This window comes from Leptodactylus fuscus, chromosome 2 (assembly GCF_031893055.1).
Source record: "Leptodactylus fuscus isolate aLepFus1 chromosome 2, aLepFus1.hap2, whole genome shotgun sequence".
Lineage (NCBI taxonomy): Eukaryota > Metazoa > Chordata > Amphibia > Anura > Leptodactylidae > Leptodactylus > Leptodactylus fuscus.
The window spans coordinates 48,041,563-48,055,094 of NC_134266.1; the positions used below are offsets into that span (position 1 = coordinate 48,041,563).

A 13,532-nucleotide genomic window follows, 5' to 3' on the forward strand; every position below is an offset into this window, starting at 1 on the left:
CTGCACAGTAAATGGAGACTTCAGCAGTAATATCTGTGCACATTGCAGGGCCTGGAGTTGTGGAGAGCAGTGTGAATAGGGGCTCCACGTGTAAGCTGCCATAGCCGACATGTCCAGGCACACAGGACGCATGTAGCGGCGCACACACATGTAGCATGTAGGGCTAGGCCCCGCCCCCTCAGACGCCAGGCGTTCCACTCAAGCCCAGTAGCGCTGTACCGCAGGTCCTGGCAGCTCTGTAGTGAGCACAGGCAGACTGTCCGGTACGGGAGCGGTTCTTTATACACGGTTACTGCCGGTACCGCAGCGTCTTCTTGACACTACGTTAGGTGTGACGTAGTACCGGCGGCTTCTTCGTGTGAGCCGCCCGGCCCGTGTCCCCTATACCGTCCTGTCAGGACTGTGCGAAGCCGCCGTGTCCTCGGAGGGGGAGGAGTGATCCGGCCAGATCCCCAGAGCAGCCGCGCACACCCCATCCGGGGGACACAGGCAGCTCTACGGGCCACACTGACACACAGCCCGGGGCCTGGGCCGACTGCTCAAGGAACCGGGGGAGAAAAGCAGGGAAAAGAGCAGAGGCGGGGGGTGCACAAAATGGCGGACACATCGCGAATCCTGCCCGGCTAACATCCACCAGAGGACTCGGGCTCGGCGCATATCGCTACACGGAAATAAAGACGGTGAGTGTGTACGAGAGCAGGCCCGGGGCTGAGTGCGGGCTATAGGGGGCAGTAGTGAGGGCAGGGTGGGGGAGGCCTCTAGTGTGCAGGCCTGGGCCGAGTCAGGTCACATTCATATGGGGGGAAAGCCGCATCCGGCAGAGCTGCGGCTTCTGAGCTCCTCACTTCATTCACATGCACGAGTGACCCTGCCGGGGATTGGAGGCCTGGAGTGGCTGATAACAGGGGACAATAGATTGGATTGCATTGTTATAGTACAGTAGATATTCTTGAAGAGATGCCAGAGCCCTGTAATAATCACCCAGCTTTCCCAGGTTCCTGAAAGGCAAATCTAGCCAACTTTGGAATGATCTGTCCACACAGTTGCCGTATGCGTAGACTAATTTGCTGTTCAGGAGTCTGAGAAAGCTGGGTGGCCATGTCTGATATCTGCAATGGCCAATAGTGGTTGTTATTTGTTGTAACATTGGCGGAGCGGTGGCAATTTTGGCCGGGATAGAAGTCACATGGGCAGAAATTGCAGCGCAAGTCATCAAAGTGAGTGTGGTGGCCTTGTGACTACAAGTTGTCGCAACGTGATGGTCATTGGCAATCTAGAGATGGGTTTCTGGCCACCACCGTGGTAGGAAGGCAGCGCTACCCGGGGATCATGGGCCACATGTCTTGGATAAAACAGCTCACATGAGGAACTATCCTAGTTGTTTTTTTGGGAACACTTGATGTGAATACAAAGCAGTGCCACACACAGGGGATTTGATGTTTTTTTTTTTTTTTGTCTTTTTTTGGCTATCCATTTGTTTGTATAATTGAAGCATACTTGTTGTTTAGGATAAGACCTTATTCTCACGTCAGTAATTTGCATCAGCATTTGTAAGGCTATGTTCACATACGCACAAATTCTGGAGGAAAAAGTCCTGCAAGGCTAACACCTAATGTACCCTGTTATCTGTGGGGTTTCTCTGGATCCGTTGCTATCCTTCATGGGACCGGCCATTTTTTGATTCTTTTGGTCCTGCGACAGATCATAAGAATGGAAACCCGGTCGCAGGCGGGAGCCGAGCATAAGCCAAATCCAGAAGGGGGGCGAAAACACAGAACAGGCGCAATCTTTCCATCACACCTTACCTCTGTGTTCCATTCCTGGGTTTGGTACAGAATGATGGATGTAATATGTGAAGGCGGCCTTAGTCTTGGACCTGCGGGATATTCGCACCACGGATCTTGTTGCAGATTGACAGCGAAATTTATATATGTGAAATGGATTCCCCCTTATGCATTGAAGGGGTGAAACCTGGTGCCATATATACAACAGGAGTACTGCTAATATGGAAGAAATATCAATAATATATGAGGAAGCCGCTAAAGTCATGTGATCATGTGCGAGTGCTGTCATGGGTAGAGGGGAGCCAATGCCTGGCGAGTAGATGATTGGGCAGATGTCGGGTACCCCAGACCCACTACATTGCCAGCAGATCCTGCCAGCCATTATTATTTGATATATAAATCCGGTGATCTCTTCTGTTTATGCAGTGTAAACAGCCTTGTACCAATATACAAGTAGTGCCAATAGACTTTGGAAATCACATTATGGGATCATTCCGGATCCTGCCTCTAAATCCAGTTTTTTTTAAGCTGAGCTGGACTTGGGTGCAGTTGTTGAAAGAGTCTGTACTGTAGGCGAGAATGGGCACGTGAATCCTCGCTGTCCCTCTTAGGGTAAGTTCACAAGGCTTTTTTTGGTCAGGATTTTGAGGCCGTATCCGGCTCAAAATCCTGATCAAAAAGACGGCTCCCATTGGGAGGCGGTCAGGTCTTTTTTTCCGGGAGCCGTTTGTTCCGGCTCCCTGAAAAAGAAGCGACATGCTCATTCTTTCAGGTGGATTCGCCTCGTGACATCCACCTGAATACACTCCCTCCTTACTAGGCCTATTCATTTGGGTCTAATCCGAAGAGGAGTATGTGACTGGATAACGGTGCACTGCATCGGCATCCAGTCGCAGCTACCCGTATTTTGGTCCGGAACCTGAGGCGGCCTCCACCTCAGGTTCTGGACCAAAAGACCCTGTGTGAACTTACCCTTAATGGCTATGGAGTTTCCCTTCGTCTATGGAGACTAATTTGGGCACATTCATTACTGTACAATGTATTCACCAGGACAATTCATGTATAACGGTGCCCATACACAGAAAGTTGATAAAAATGGCAAATTTTGATGTTTATCATGTGAAATATAACCATGAATGAAGTTTTAGCTGAGCAGTGGCACGGTGTCTGGAATAGTTGGCTAGCATGAAAGATTGTCAGTCCATTGCTAGGTGTGATATGACATGTAAGGCCAATATGAACAATGGCCACATTTCATAGGAGTGAAAATAGGTAAAATGATCATTCACAAGACGGATCTGTCATTCCGAGGTTGTTCAGTTATCTACCATGGCTGTGGAGGAAACAAAAAAGGTTATAGATTTGGCTTCAAAGTAAAATATTTCAATTGTAACTATTTCTGCTTAGATATTATTGTATAAGGAATTAGATACATAGTTTATTACATATCGGCTTTCATAGGAGTTGAGTCAATAGGTTCTTAATGAATTAGAGGATCTTTACTGCATCTGAGGCCCGGTTCACATCTGCACATGGGTTTCCATTCGGGGAGTCCACTTGGGGACCCCCTGGACGGAAACCTATACACATAAAAAAAAAAAGTGGTTACCTAAAGGAAACCTGCGGATCCCATAGACTATAATGGGGTCTGCTTGGTTTCCGCACAAAAATGCGGGGAGAAAAGTGCTGCTTGCAGGTCTCTACGCTCCGCATTTTCCATGCGGAGAGGGGAATGGAATGGCCCAAACGCAGATGTGAAACGGGCCTCAGTGACCACGACTGTCGGCCATTTATGTAGGAGTAGTTTGGCCTAGCAGCACCACAGCCCTTTTGTATATTTGCTTCTATCTAATATGTGCGGCCACTTACAGATTCTTCTCTGCCTACAGCTATTTCTTCTGCCCCCCTTCCCTATATACAGTCCTATGAAAAAGTTTGGGCACCCCTATTAATCTTAATCATTTTTAGTTCTAAATATTTTGGTATTTGCAACAGCCATTTCAGTTTGATATATCTAATAACTGATGGACACAGTAATATTTCAGGATTGAAATGAGGTTTATTGTACTAACAGAAAATGCGCAATATGCATTAAACCAAAATTTGACCGGTGCAAAAGTATGGGCACCTCAACAGAAAAGTGACATTAATATTTAGTACATCCTCCTTTTGCAAAGATAACAGCCTCTAGTCGCTTCCTGTAGCTTTTAATCAGTTCCTGGATCCTGGATAAAGGTATTTTGGACAAACAATTCAAGTTCAGTTAAGTTAGATGGTCGCCGAGCATGGACAGCCCGCTTCAAATCATCCCACAGATGTTCAATGATATTCAGGTCTGGGGACTGGGATGGCCATTCCAGAACATTGTAATTGTTCCTCTGCATGAATGCCTGAGTCGATTTGGAGCGGTGTTTTGGATCATTGTCTTGCTGAAATATCCATCCCCGGCGTAACTTCATCTTCGTCACTGATTCTTGAACATTATTCTCAAGAATCTGCTGATACTGAGTGGAATCCATGCGACCCTCAACTTTAACAAGATTCCCGATGCCGGCATTGGCCACACAGCCCCAAAGCATGATGGAACCTCCACCAAATTTTACAGTGGGTAGCATGTGTTTTTCTTGGAATGCTGTTTCTTTTTGGACGCCATGCATAACGCCTTTTTTTTTTATAACCAAACTACTCAATTTTTGTTTCCAAAATGAAGCTGCCTTGTCCAAATGTGCTTTTTCATACCTCAGGCAACTCTATTTGTGGCGTACGTGCAGAAACGGCTTCTTTCTCATCACTCTCCCATACAGCTTCTATTTGTGCAAAGTGCGCTGTATAGTTGACCGATGCACAGTGACACCATCTGCAGCAAGATGATGCTGCAGCTCTTTGGAGGTGGTCTGTGGATTGTCCTTGACTGTTCTCACCATTCTTCTTCTCTGCCTTTCTGATATTTTTCTTGGCCTGCCACTTCTGGGCTTAACAAGAACTATCCCTGTGGTCTTCCATTTCCTTACTATGTTCCTCACAGTGGAAACTGACAGGTTAAATCTCTGAGACAACTTTTTGTATCCTTCCGCTGAACAACTATGTTGAACAATCTTTGTTTTCAGATCATTTGAGAGTTGTTTTGAGTAGCCCATGATGCCACTCTTCAGAGGAGATTCAAATAGTAGAACAACTTGCAATTGGCCACCTTAAATACCTTTTCTTATGATTGGATACACCTGGCTATGAAGTTCAAAGCTCACTGAGGTTACAAAACCAATTTTGTGCTTCAGTAAGTCAGTAAAAAGTAGTTAGGAGTATTCAAATCAATAAAATGATAAGGGTGCCCATACTTTTGCAGCGGTCAAATATTGGTTTAATGCATATTGCGCATTTTCTGTTAGTACAATAAACCTCATTTCAATCCTGAAATATTACTGTGTCCATCAGTTATTAGATATATCAAACTGAAATGGCTGTTGCAAACACCAAAATATTTAGAACTAAAAATGATTAAGATTAATAGGGGTGCCAAACTTTTTCATAGGACTGTACATACAAACTTAGCTCAGCCAGGCTTTCGTGTGCTCTCAGTAGGGAGAGGAGAGCAAGTTGCAGACATTTATCAATATTTATTGGTCATGTTGAATTGCAACCCTTTACTTGTGACACATCCGTCAGCCTGTTCACAATCAGCAGGTTCCTCCATTGTAAGCGGCTACCATGAGCTGCACCAGTATAAGTTCTGCACAGAAAAGCAGTAGAAAATGTTTGCAAAAGTCTGACTTAAATGCTATATAACATAATAAAAACTGAATTTCTTACCAGTCCCCCGACACTTCCGACGTTCCCCAGTCCCCTGCTGGTTTCTGTGCTTCCTCATCCAGCAATGAGGTCACGATGTGGATTTGTATAAATTTCAGAAGACGCCAGAGCTTGGTTGCAGTAGATGTATGTCCGTGTTGGGACCTCATCTCTGGAACAGTAAGTACACACACCAGCAGGGACCCGGGAAGCATTGGACAGGGAGCTGCGACCTGCAGTGAGTATTTCTACTTATGTTTTATGAAGCGCTAAGTGGTTTACAAAATAAGTAAATGGCAAAGGTGTCTTAAAATGTGTCAGGGGTTTGATCCTCTCCAAAGCAAAGATGTCAGAAAACTGGCACAATTGCATTGGTGTAAGCGCCCCACTCACTTACTAGCCTACGTTCTAGATGTCTTAAGATAAGGAGCTGTGCATGGAGTTGGATTTCTCCTTGCAGCCTATATCAGCTGCAAATTGCTTGTTTGCTTTCAAACCAGAGAAGCGCTGAATAAAGACATTTTAAGGTCCATTTAGGTCCCATTTTTTCATCCATTTCCCAGATTTGCTAAACATAGATGCCAGTAGAAGGGCTTTTTTTTTTTTCTCTGACACACAAAATTCAGTCTCACACGCTTCTGTGTCTGATTAAAACAATAGCAATAGGGTGGTGGATCTCCTGGCCGATGTTCTGGGTCGCCCTGTCCCGTTCTCTCCCGAGGTTTACTTATTTGGTGTGCTGGAGGAAGAACTGTGGCAGCATCACGTCCGGATCTTTCTCCGGGAGTGTCTATTCTATGCCAGGAAGGCCATTGCCCTCCGGTGGATGGCTCCACGATCTCCTTCGGTACCTCAATGGCGGCAACTGGTCAATTCAATCCTCCCATTTAATCAGATTATATATAAAGGTAGGGGCTGCCCCAGAAATTTACTAAGGTTTGGGAAGCGTGATGTGCTTCCCTTGTTACCCAATACTCTGCCTCCTCACTGCGTTCGGCCTTGGGCACCTTTATGTCTTGAGACGGGCCATTTGTTGGATGGATCCGTGGCCCTGGTGTTGGTGTACCTTGTGACCGCTGACATTGGGATGCCCTGCTCCTTGTTGCACCTTTCAGTGTTTGGTCTGGGACGAGATGGCGCTGTGGCAGTTCTTTGTTTGAGATTTTTCTGTAATCTATTTTATGCTCTTCTGTATATGTACTCTCCTGATTGCATTATCTGTCTTGTTATATCACCTTCAATAAAACGAGTTAAAAAAAACCCAGCAATAGAAAAGGGTTTGCATATTTGAATAAGACATACGGTAAATCGCTATACTACCCTATATATCTATACTAATGCATGATATCCTGTACCACTATGACATGGGTAGCTACTCGAACAATTGACTTGCTAAAAATACAATTCTGGAGTCTTTTCTATTTACCCGAAGATGCCCACATCCCCAATTCTGTCACTAGAAAATCCATTCACCAAAAAAAAAAGGAGCCCACCTTGATCATTTGGTAGTCACTCTTGACAAGTGGTCATCAAAGAGTTAAGCAAATGGCATTAATGATTTCTCCAGTCCTACCTGTTGGTACAAGAGATCAGAGGTCATTAGATTCTTGCGTTACTGGGCAGCGGTGGAAGCCCCATGAAAGCGGCTCTAGGTAAAGACCATTAAAGGTGTATTCCACTGAATGGGGGAAAAGGGATTGGCTCTCTGACCAGTTGCACCCCTACTGGGCATGAGTATGGTGATCCTACCCACCTATATGACTGGGGTGGCACATCAGACTTGCACGTTGCATCTCTATTTCTTCTCTGTAGGACTCCTGGAGATAAGTGAATGGAATAGAGAGGCCATAACTGCACAAGCAGCTGCTCCATTATTATAGGGGTTGGGGGGGGTAAATGGGACCTCTGTCCTAATGATTAGTAATTATCTCCTAACCATTGAATTACAAAAAAAACTCCTTAATAATGACCTTAAAAAGATGTTAGATGAGTGTCAGAGTTACAACCACCGAAACAACCACCGAACAGTTGGTAAATGATGACAGGGACCTGACACTTGAAGGGGGTGGTTGGGGTTGGGGTTGGACTTCCTCAGGTCTGATATTGATGGCCTGTCCTAAGAATACACTTTCTATTTCAAAGTCTCATCTAACCGCTTTAAGGGGTTAATGCGGTCTCATTGTGCCCATAAAGTATAGACACATACCGCAATGGAAAAGTTTTTGTCTAATATCGAATTATTCTACTTGCCGGGTGTAAAGTTCACATTTCCCAGTATGCAATTCCCCTAAGAGTGCTGACACTGACCCTGCAGGGCATGATGGGAGGTTTCTAACCTGAATCCTGCAAAATTGTGAATATGGGTCAGGAATAGTTTAGTCAATGTATTCTATGTTATAGTCATCCTGAACTATACTACGTGGAAGGATGTAGGGTTCTTACTGCCCCGGACTACCATGGTGGTGGTAGGGGTGGAATTTATTAACCCACCTGTTCCAGTTTTCTGTTGTACATGGGGCATATCTTTGGTGCCTTGGCCCGACAAATATACTGTAACTATAAAGCTGGAATGAGGCATACGTGATAGTTACTGGTGTAGATTTCAATTCGGGCACATCTCGAGCCAGGTGGGGACTTAGAGAAGACTGGTGTATGGAACGCCAATCTTAGTACATTCCCACAGCGTGTCCAGGAGAAAATCTATTATTATAGAATCTTATGTCTGGAGACCTGCAGAGATACAACAGTGCCTATAGGAGTATATTGTCCGCTCTAAGCTCTACAGTCCCTTATGCACACTGCTAAAACAGTGCTTACATATGGTCTCCCTTAACTATAATGGGCTCCGCTGGGTGACCGCAGTTTTAATATTGTTAGCGGCGGTAAGAAAAGTCCTCCGTGCAGGGTTTTTCTCTTCTACGGTTTTTGCAGAGTCTCCAATGTAGACCCCAGATGTGAACTTCTATTTAGTGTTCTTGGGTTGTCCAAGATTGGGAAAAAATGGGGTTTAGGCAGGGATTATGTAAAACAACTATAAGTATTACTTGCCTGTTCAATCTCCAGTTCGGTTCCGCTGCTCTCTTGCTATTCTTGTTTACATGGCTACAGGGTTGGAAACCTGAGGGATGGAGACAGTTACTGGCCATAAGGGTAGTGTACACTGTGGGGGCCAGTGCTTATTTTCAGTGCTCACGGGTTGTCAGTGAGGCCTCAGCCTTGCATCCTATTAAATAAAGTACAGGGTGATGTGTTGAGGCTGCGGCGCTGGTGGGTGAATCGGCAGGTGTCATCTTGGACATCTCCATTAGGCTGTTGTGTGTTGTCAGCTTCAGAATACAAAGCCTTAAGTTACGTTTAGACGACTGATGTGAAAAATGTCCCTTTTCCACGACCGTCTTGCACCCAAGAATCATCCATTATCATGTATCCCCCATACTTTACAGTGTATGAAGGGATCCGTGAAAATGGTGGAAGATAGGACAATGGGCTTTTAAAATAGCTGACGTGATCAGAGTTGCTTCAGGCAGTATACACAGTATATAGCTTCTGGCAATCAGATTAGCTGATCGGTGCAGGGTCTGGGTATACTGTGGAGGCGTCATCCGTATACAAAACACAGTGTCTTGGACAGCCTCTTTAATCACCATGGATTCGTGAACACCGCTGAGGAATTTTCAGCAATAATTTACATGCTGCGGGTTCCAAACCTACAGGCCGAGATACTGTGTGCTGTTTTTTTTTCTGCATGAGTAGTTAGGATTTTTTGTAAAACTCAAGAAAATTACTGCAAATGGAGCAGTAGTACGTACACCTATGCAACACCTCCTCCATTCATTTGTCAGAGACTGACCCAGCACCCTGTTAGTCCCAAAGTGAATGAAGACCTAGCCCCACATGCACACTACTGCTCCATTTGCAGGGGACCCACATACTCATGATGGCTTGGGGGGGATCAGAGTTGGGAATCTTTGCAATGAGACATCACCCGTTTTTGTGGATAAGAAAACGATAAAGAGTTCTTAGTGGGAAGACTAGCTAAATGGGGGAATACATTGTGGTACAGTTCCGGTTGAGTTATTGCAGGGTTGGACAAGTGGAGAGGTGGTCTTCTGTGACTGTAGAGGATGTCTTGAGGGTCTGTGCTTACTAACAATGTTGGAGACCTGCTGTCATGGCTGGGTTTGGGTGATAAGAGTAGGAACCACCATGTACATCACTGGTTGCCGCCTGTTTGCACTCTGCAGCAGTTTCTCCTGTACTGGTGTGGACCCAGTTCAGTCCAGATCAGTTGTATATAAGCAGGAGTGACAGACTTGTGGGTGATCTGTGTATTGTGGGCATGTGTTTGTACTACTAACACCCACCCACAAAGTGTCTGTCACCTCCTGTTTCCATCACTAGTATTAACCAACTATCATTTGTTTCTTCTCCAATTGTTTGGCATTTGTCGGATCATTCCTTGTGTTTTTATTTGCATACGAACATTTATCTGTACAAATCACCGAATGTTCGTTCCAGACAAATGATGTGTAGGATCTAGAGGCCCGGGTGACATCTGTGGACAAATGTGCCGGGGTATACCAGACCGAACCTGTATACCTCCATACCCAATTGTATCTCATCTTGTATCCAACACAGTACTAAAGCCGCCATTCATTGGTATAATTTACCCCAATAAATTTATCTTTTCACTGTAATCTTGTAATCCCTTATATATAACGCCAGTTTATTCACACATAGAAATTTTCATTTGGTTTCTATAACTTCTTATTGATGTATTATTATTATTTTTTTTTTCTTGTCAAGAATGGACAAGAGTGGCCGATCACACAGTTGTGTCACTGCTTGATTCATCTCTATGTGGCAGCCATATGTACAGCGTCTCCTGTGTGTCCTATAGAAACTAACGGAGCTGCAATAACACTACGTGACTGTCGTATGGAAAAACAGAACTTGTTCTCATGATCGTGCACAGCCCAATGGTTGGCCCAGATGAAGGCGTCTCAACTTGGCCAATATTATACTCAATATTATATAACACCGGGAAACAGTAGTCTACAGATTGATAGGTTGTATATATGATCACTAGTCATGTTAGACGGCATGTTAAATAGTTGGACAGATACGTGACGTTTATGGCCTTTTACCATGTTCCTGCCTGCTCCTGTGTTCCTGCATGAGCAGATAACCCCGTCATAATAAGGAAAATCTTGTCTGGGTTTGTGACAAGTATCTGACCATATAAAGTTCCTGCATTCATGGTCGTTTCCATTGGGTACCGGTCAAAGAAAATTTTGTCGCCAAGGATATGTCTATTAACTGCTATTGGGGTCCCTTGCTGTCATTTGTCATAGCATGACAGTATCGGAGATTAGTGATAGTAGAGTAACGGACACAGGCAGCACGCCCTTCATCTATGTCCATTGCTCTTGACTGTAATGTAAAACGTGACGGAGGCGTTCGACGGAAGAAAAGGTCAAGCATGCAGAGGACTTTTTCTTCCATCAGAAAAGTAAAAAAACATGACAGAAAAAAGCGTCGTCATGTTTTTTTTTTAATTTTATTTTACTATATTGTGAGCCCATCCTTAGGGAAAATCCTTAAAACACTCCAAGTTGTTTTTTTATTTATTGTCTCCTTCTGTAAGTATGGTTGTGTTCATGGGAAATCCGCTTAAAAGAACACTTCAATGCTAAACACAGTGACTGAGGGTTTGGGCGGGCAGAGGTCTGTGAGATGTGCGCTGGCGGCAGTTCTTGGCAGGCTCATGTTTAGTGGAGGAAGAAACGCTTCTTATTTTGCCAACATTTGACTCTGCACCACCTTTTCCACCCCTTCCTTGTCTAGCTAATGTAGACCTGTAGTGCCTTCTACAAGTTTATAGCAGACTTGTAAGGTATTTCCTCAATTTACATCTCGCCATACAGTATATCTTTACTGCATTGTCTTCATGAGTTCTGGTCAAAGGTTAAGAAATAAGAAAATCATGTAATGCAGAGCTGTACTATGTCTAGTTATGTGTAAAAAGTATCTCCCTCTTATAAAGCCATGGCGTATTGCTTGGATTGGTGGGGTTCATGCAAATCCCACGCCCACTTTGCGGGAAAGAACGCAGTGTGGACACTCTGCGATTTGCAAAGCCGTTGTGGCTTTGCAAATAGCAGCATGTCAATTATATCTACGGAAACGCTGGCGGCTTTCCCGTAGATATAATGATAACAGAAAGTCCACAGAGGAAAACTGTGAACTTTCTCTTAAAAGCGCTGCGGAAAGAACCACAATGCGTTCACGCAGCGGTTCTTTCCGCAGCGCTTTAGCGCTGCGATTACGGCCCGTGGGGCCTTAGCCTTATAGTCCATTACACTCCTCTGTTATAGGATTAGAGCCACAGATTTAGCAATTTGCAGAACAATCAGAGGTGGAAGACCGTCTCCAATTCCTCTCTAAATTCTGTCACTGAACAGGGCCTTAGGGTTTCATTCAGTTTTTTTGAGCCAAAGGAATGATTCATACGGATTGGGAAATGACAGAAGGACTTGCTGTTGCCGCTCCTTCCTGCGGGATCAGTAAACTGTATAAGGAGCTGTAGTGACATATTTTTATGTATCGTGGACACTAAAAAATGCCGCCTCTTCATTATAAAGAGAAATGTGTCATTGTAACTTTTTCTTTCTTTAGTCTTTGCCAAGTGTTGACTGTTTTCTATTAATTTAGTTCATTGAACATGCAGAAATGGCGTCACTTGTTTTTCAGCCATATAACAAAACTTCAGGCAAAACACTTCTCGCTTTATATATATTTTTCTTTCGCTATGATCACTTTTACGTCCGAGTGTCAGTTGTTTTAAACCGTCGGAGGACCAGAACAATAGACACGTGGGCCGCTAAAACCGCAGACTCCTACTGTACCCGATGGACCCCATTGACTGTGATGGAATTGGTTGGGTGTCCATTGTTTTAAACCAAAACCGCCAGATAATAAAGTTGAACTTGCAGCGCTTCTTAGTTCAGCGATCAACTGCAACGAAGACTCTGGCGCAGATGGGAATGAAGCCTTAGAGAGGTTTTCCCATGGACATAACCATATTTTAATTTTTAAATTTTAAACAATGCAAAGTTAAAGATTTTTGCTAATATAGATACATTTTTCAGAGTTTGAAAGATTTTCTCTAACTACATTGGTGGTGACCATGAATACAGGAACTGTCTATGATTTCTTTATTGCAGACAGGTTATTAGGCCGGGACACTACATGTATGAGAAGATAAAGGATATAAGGATAATCGCGCTGCCCCCAACAGGTACATATAGTATATACCGTAGTATATATCCTAGAGCTGTCCATGAATCAAGAGACTGATAGCCAAGCAAAGAGCAGATGACAAGATGGTGTCTGGTCAGGAGCAGAGGAGAAGCTGCATTGCAGGGGTTTACATTCACTATACATGAGAAAAGCCAGGAGAGTGACATACAGTCAGGTGAGGGGTGTAGGGATGGGGGGGGGATTTTTATTTGTTTTGCAGAGCTGAATGAGGAGGAGAACACGTCTGAGCTACATAATAATTGGGATTCTATGCTTTGATGGCTACATCTGCCCCAGAATAACTATGTATGCCTGTTCAGTCTAGAGTGACAGTGTTGCACTCTCGTAATGAGACATGCTGGTGGCTAAGCAGGTTACACAGTGCAATAGGGGTCATTGGACAACCCTTCTAAATACACCAACAGGAAATACAGCAATGCAGGAAGGTGTGACATCAGAATGACTCATTTTCTGCAATATGGTTTACAAGACTTAAAGGGGTAATCGATGTAAAGCACTTCCTAGTTCCTTCCCTGTTGAAATGATGTGCGGTTTCTTAATGTTGTGATCAGTCACATTACTACACCCCCTCCGGGCCTTGACGGCCCATAGGGAGTCCATACTACATAGAGAAAAACGAATGTTACATCCCACTTGACA

The 13,532-nt window shown here is 44.4% G+C and overlaps 1 protein-coding gene across 4 annotated transcripts in view; it reads left to right on the forward strand.

Moving 5' to 3' along the window:
• The first annotated feature begins 229 nt into the window (after positions 1 to 229).
• The window catches only part of NCOR1 (nuclear receptor corepressor 1), a 125,774-nt gene continuing 112,471 nt past the window's right edge, over positions 230 to 13,532 (forward strand). For all 4 annotated transcript variants that reach the window (XM_075263723.1, XM_075263721.1, XM_075263725.1 and 1 more), the window contains exon 1: positions 230 to 680. The gene's annotated coding sequence lies outside the window, so the exon portion shown is untranslated. The remainder of the gene's footprint in view (positions 681 to 13,532) is intronic.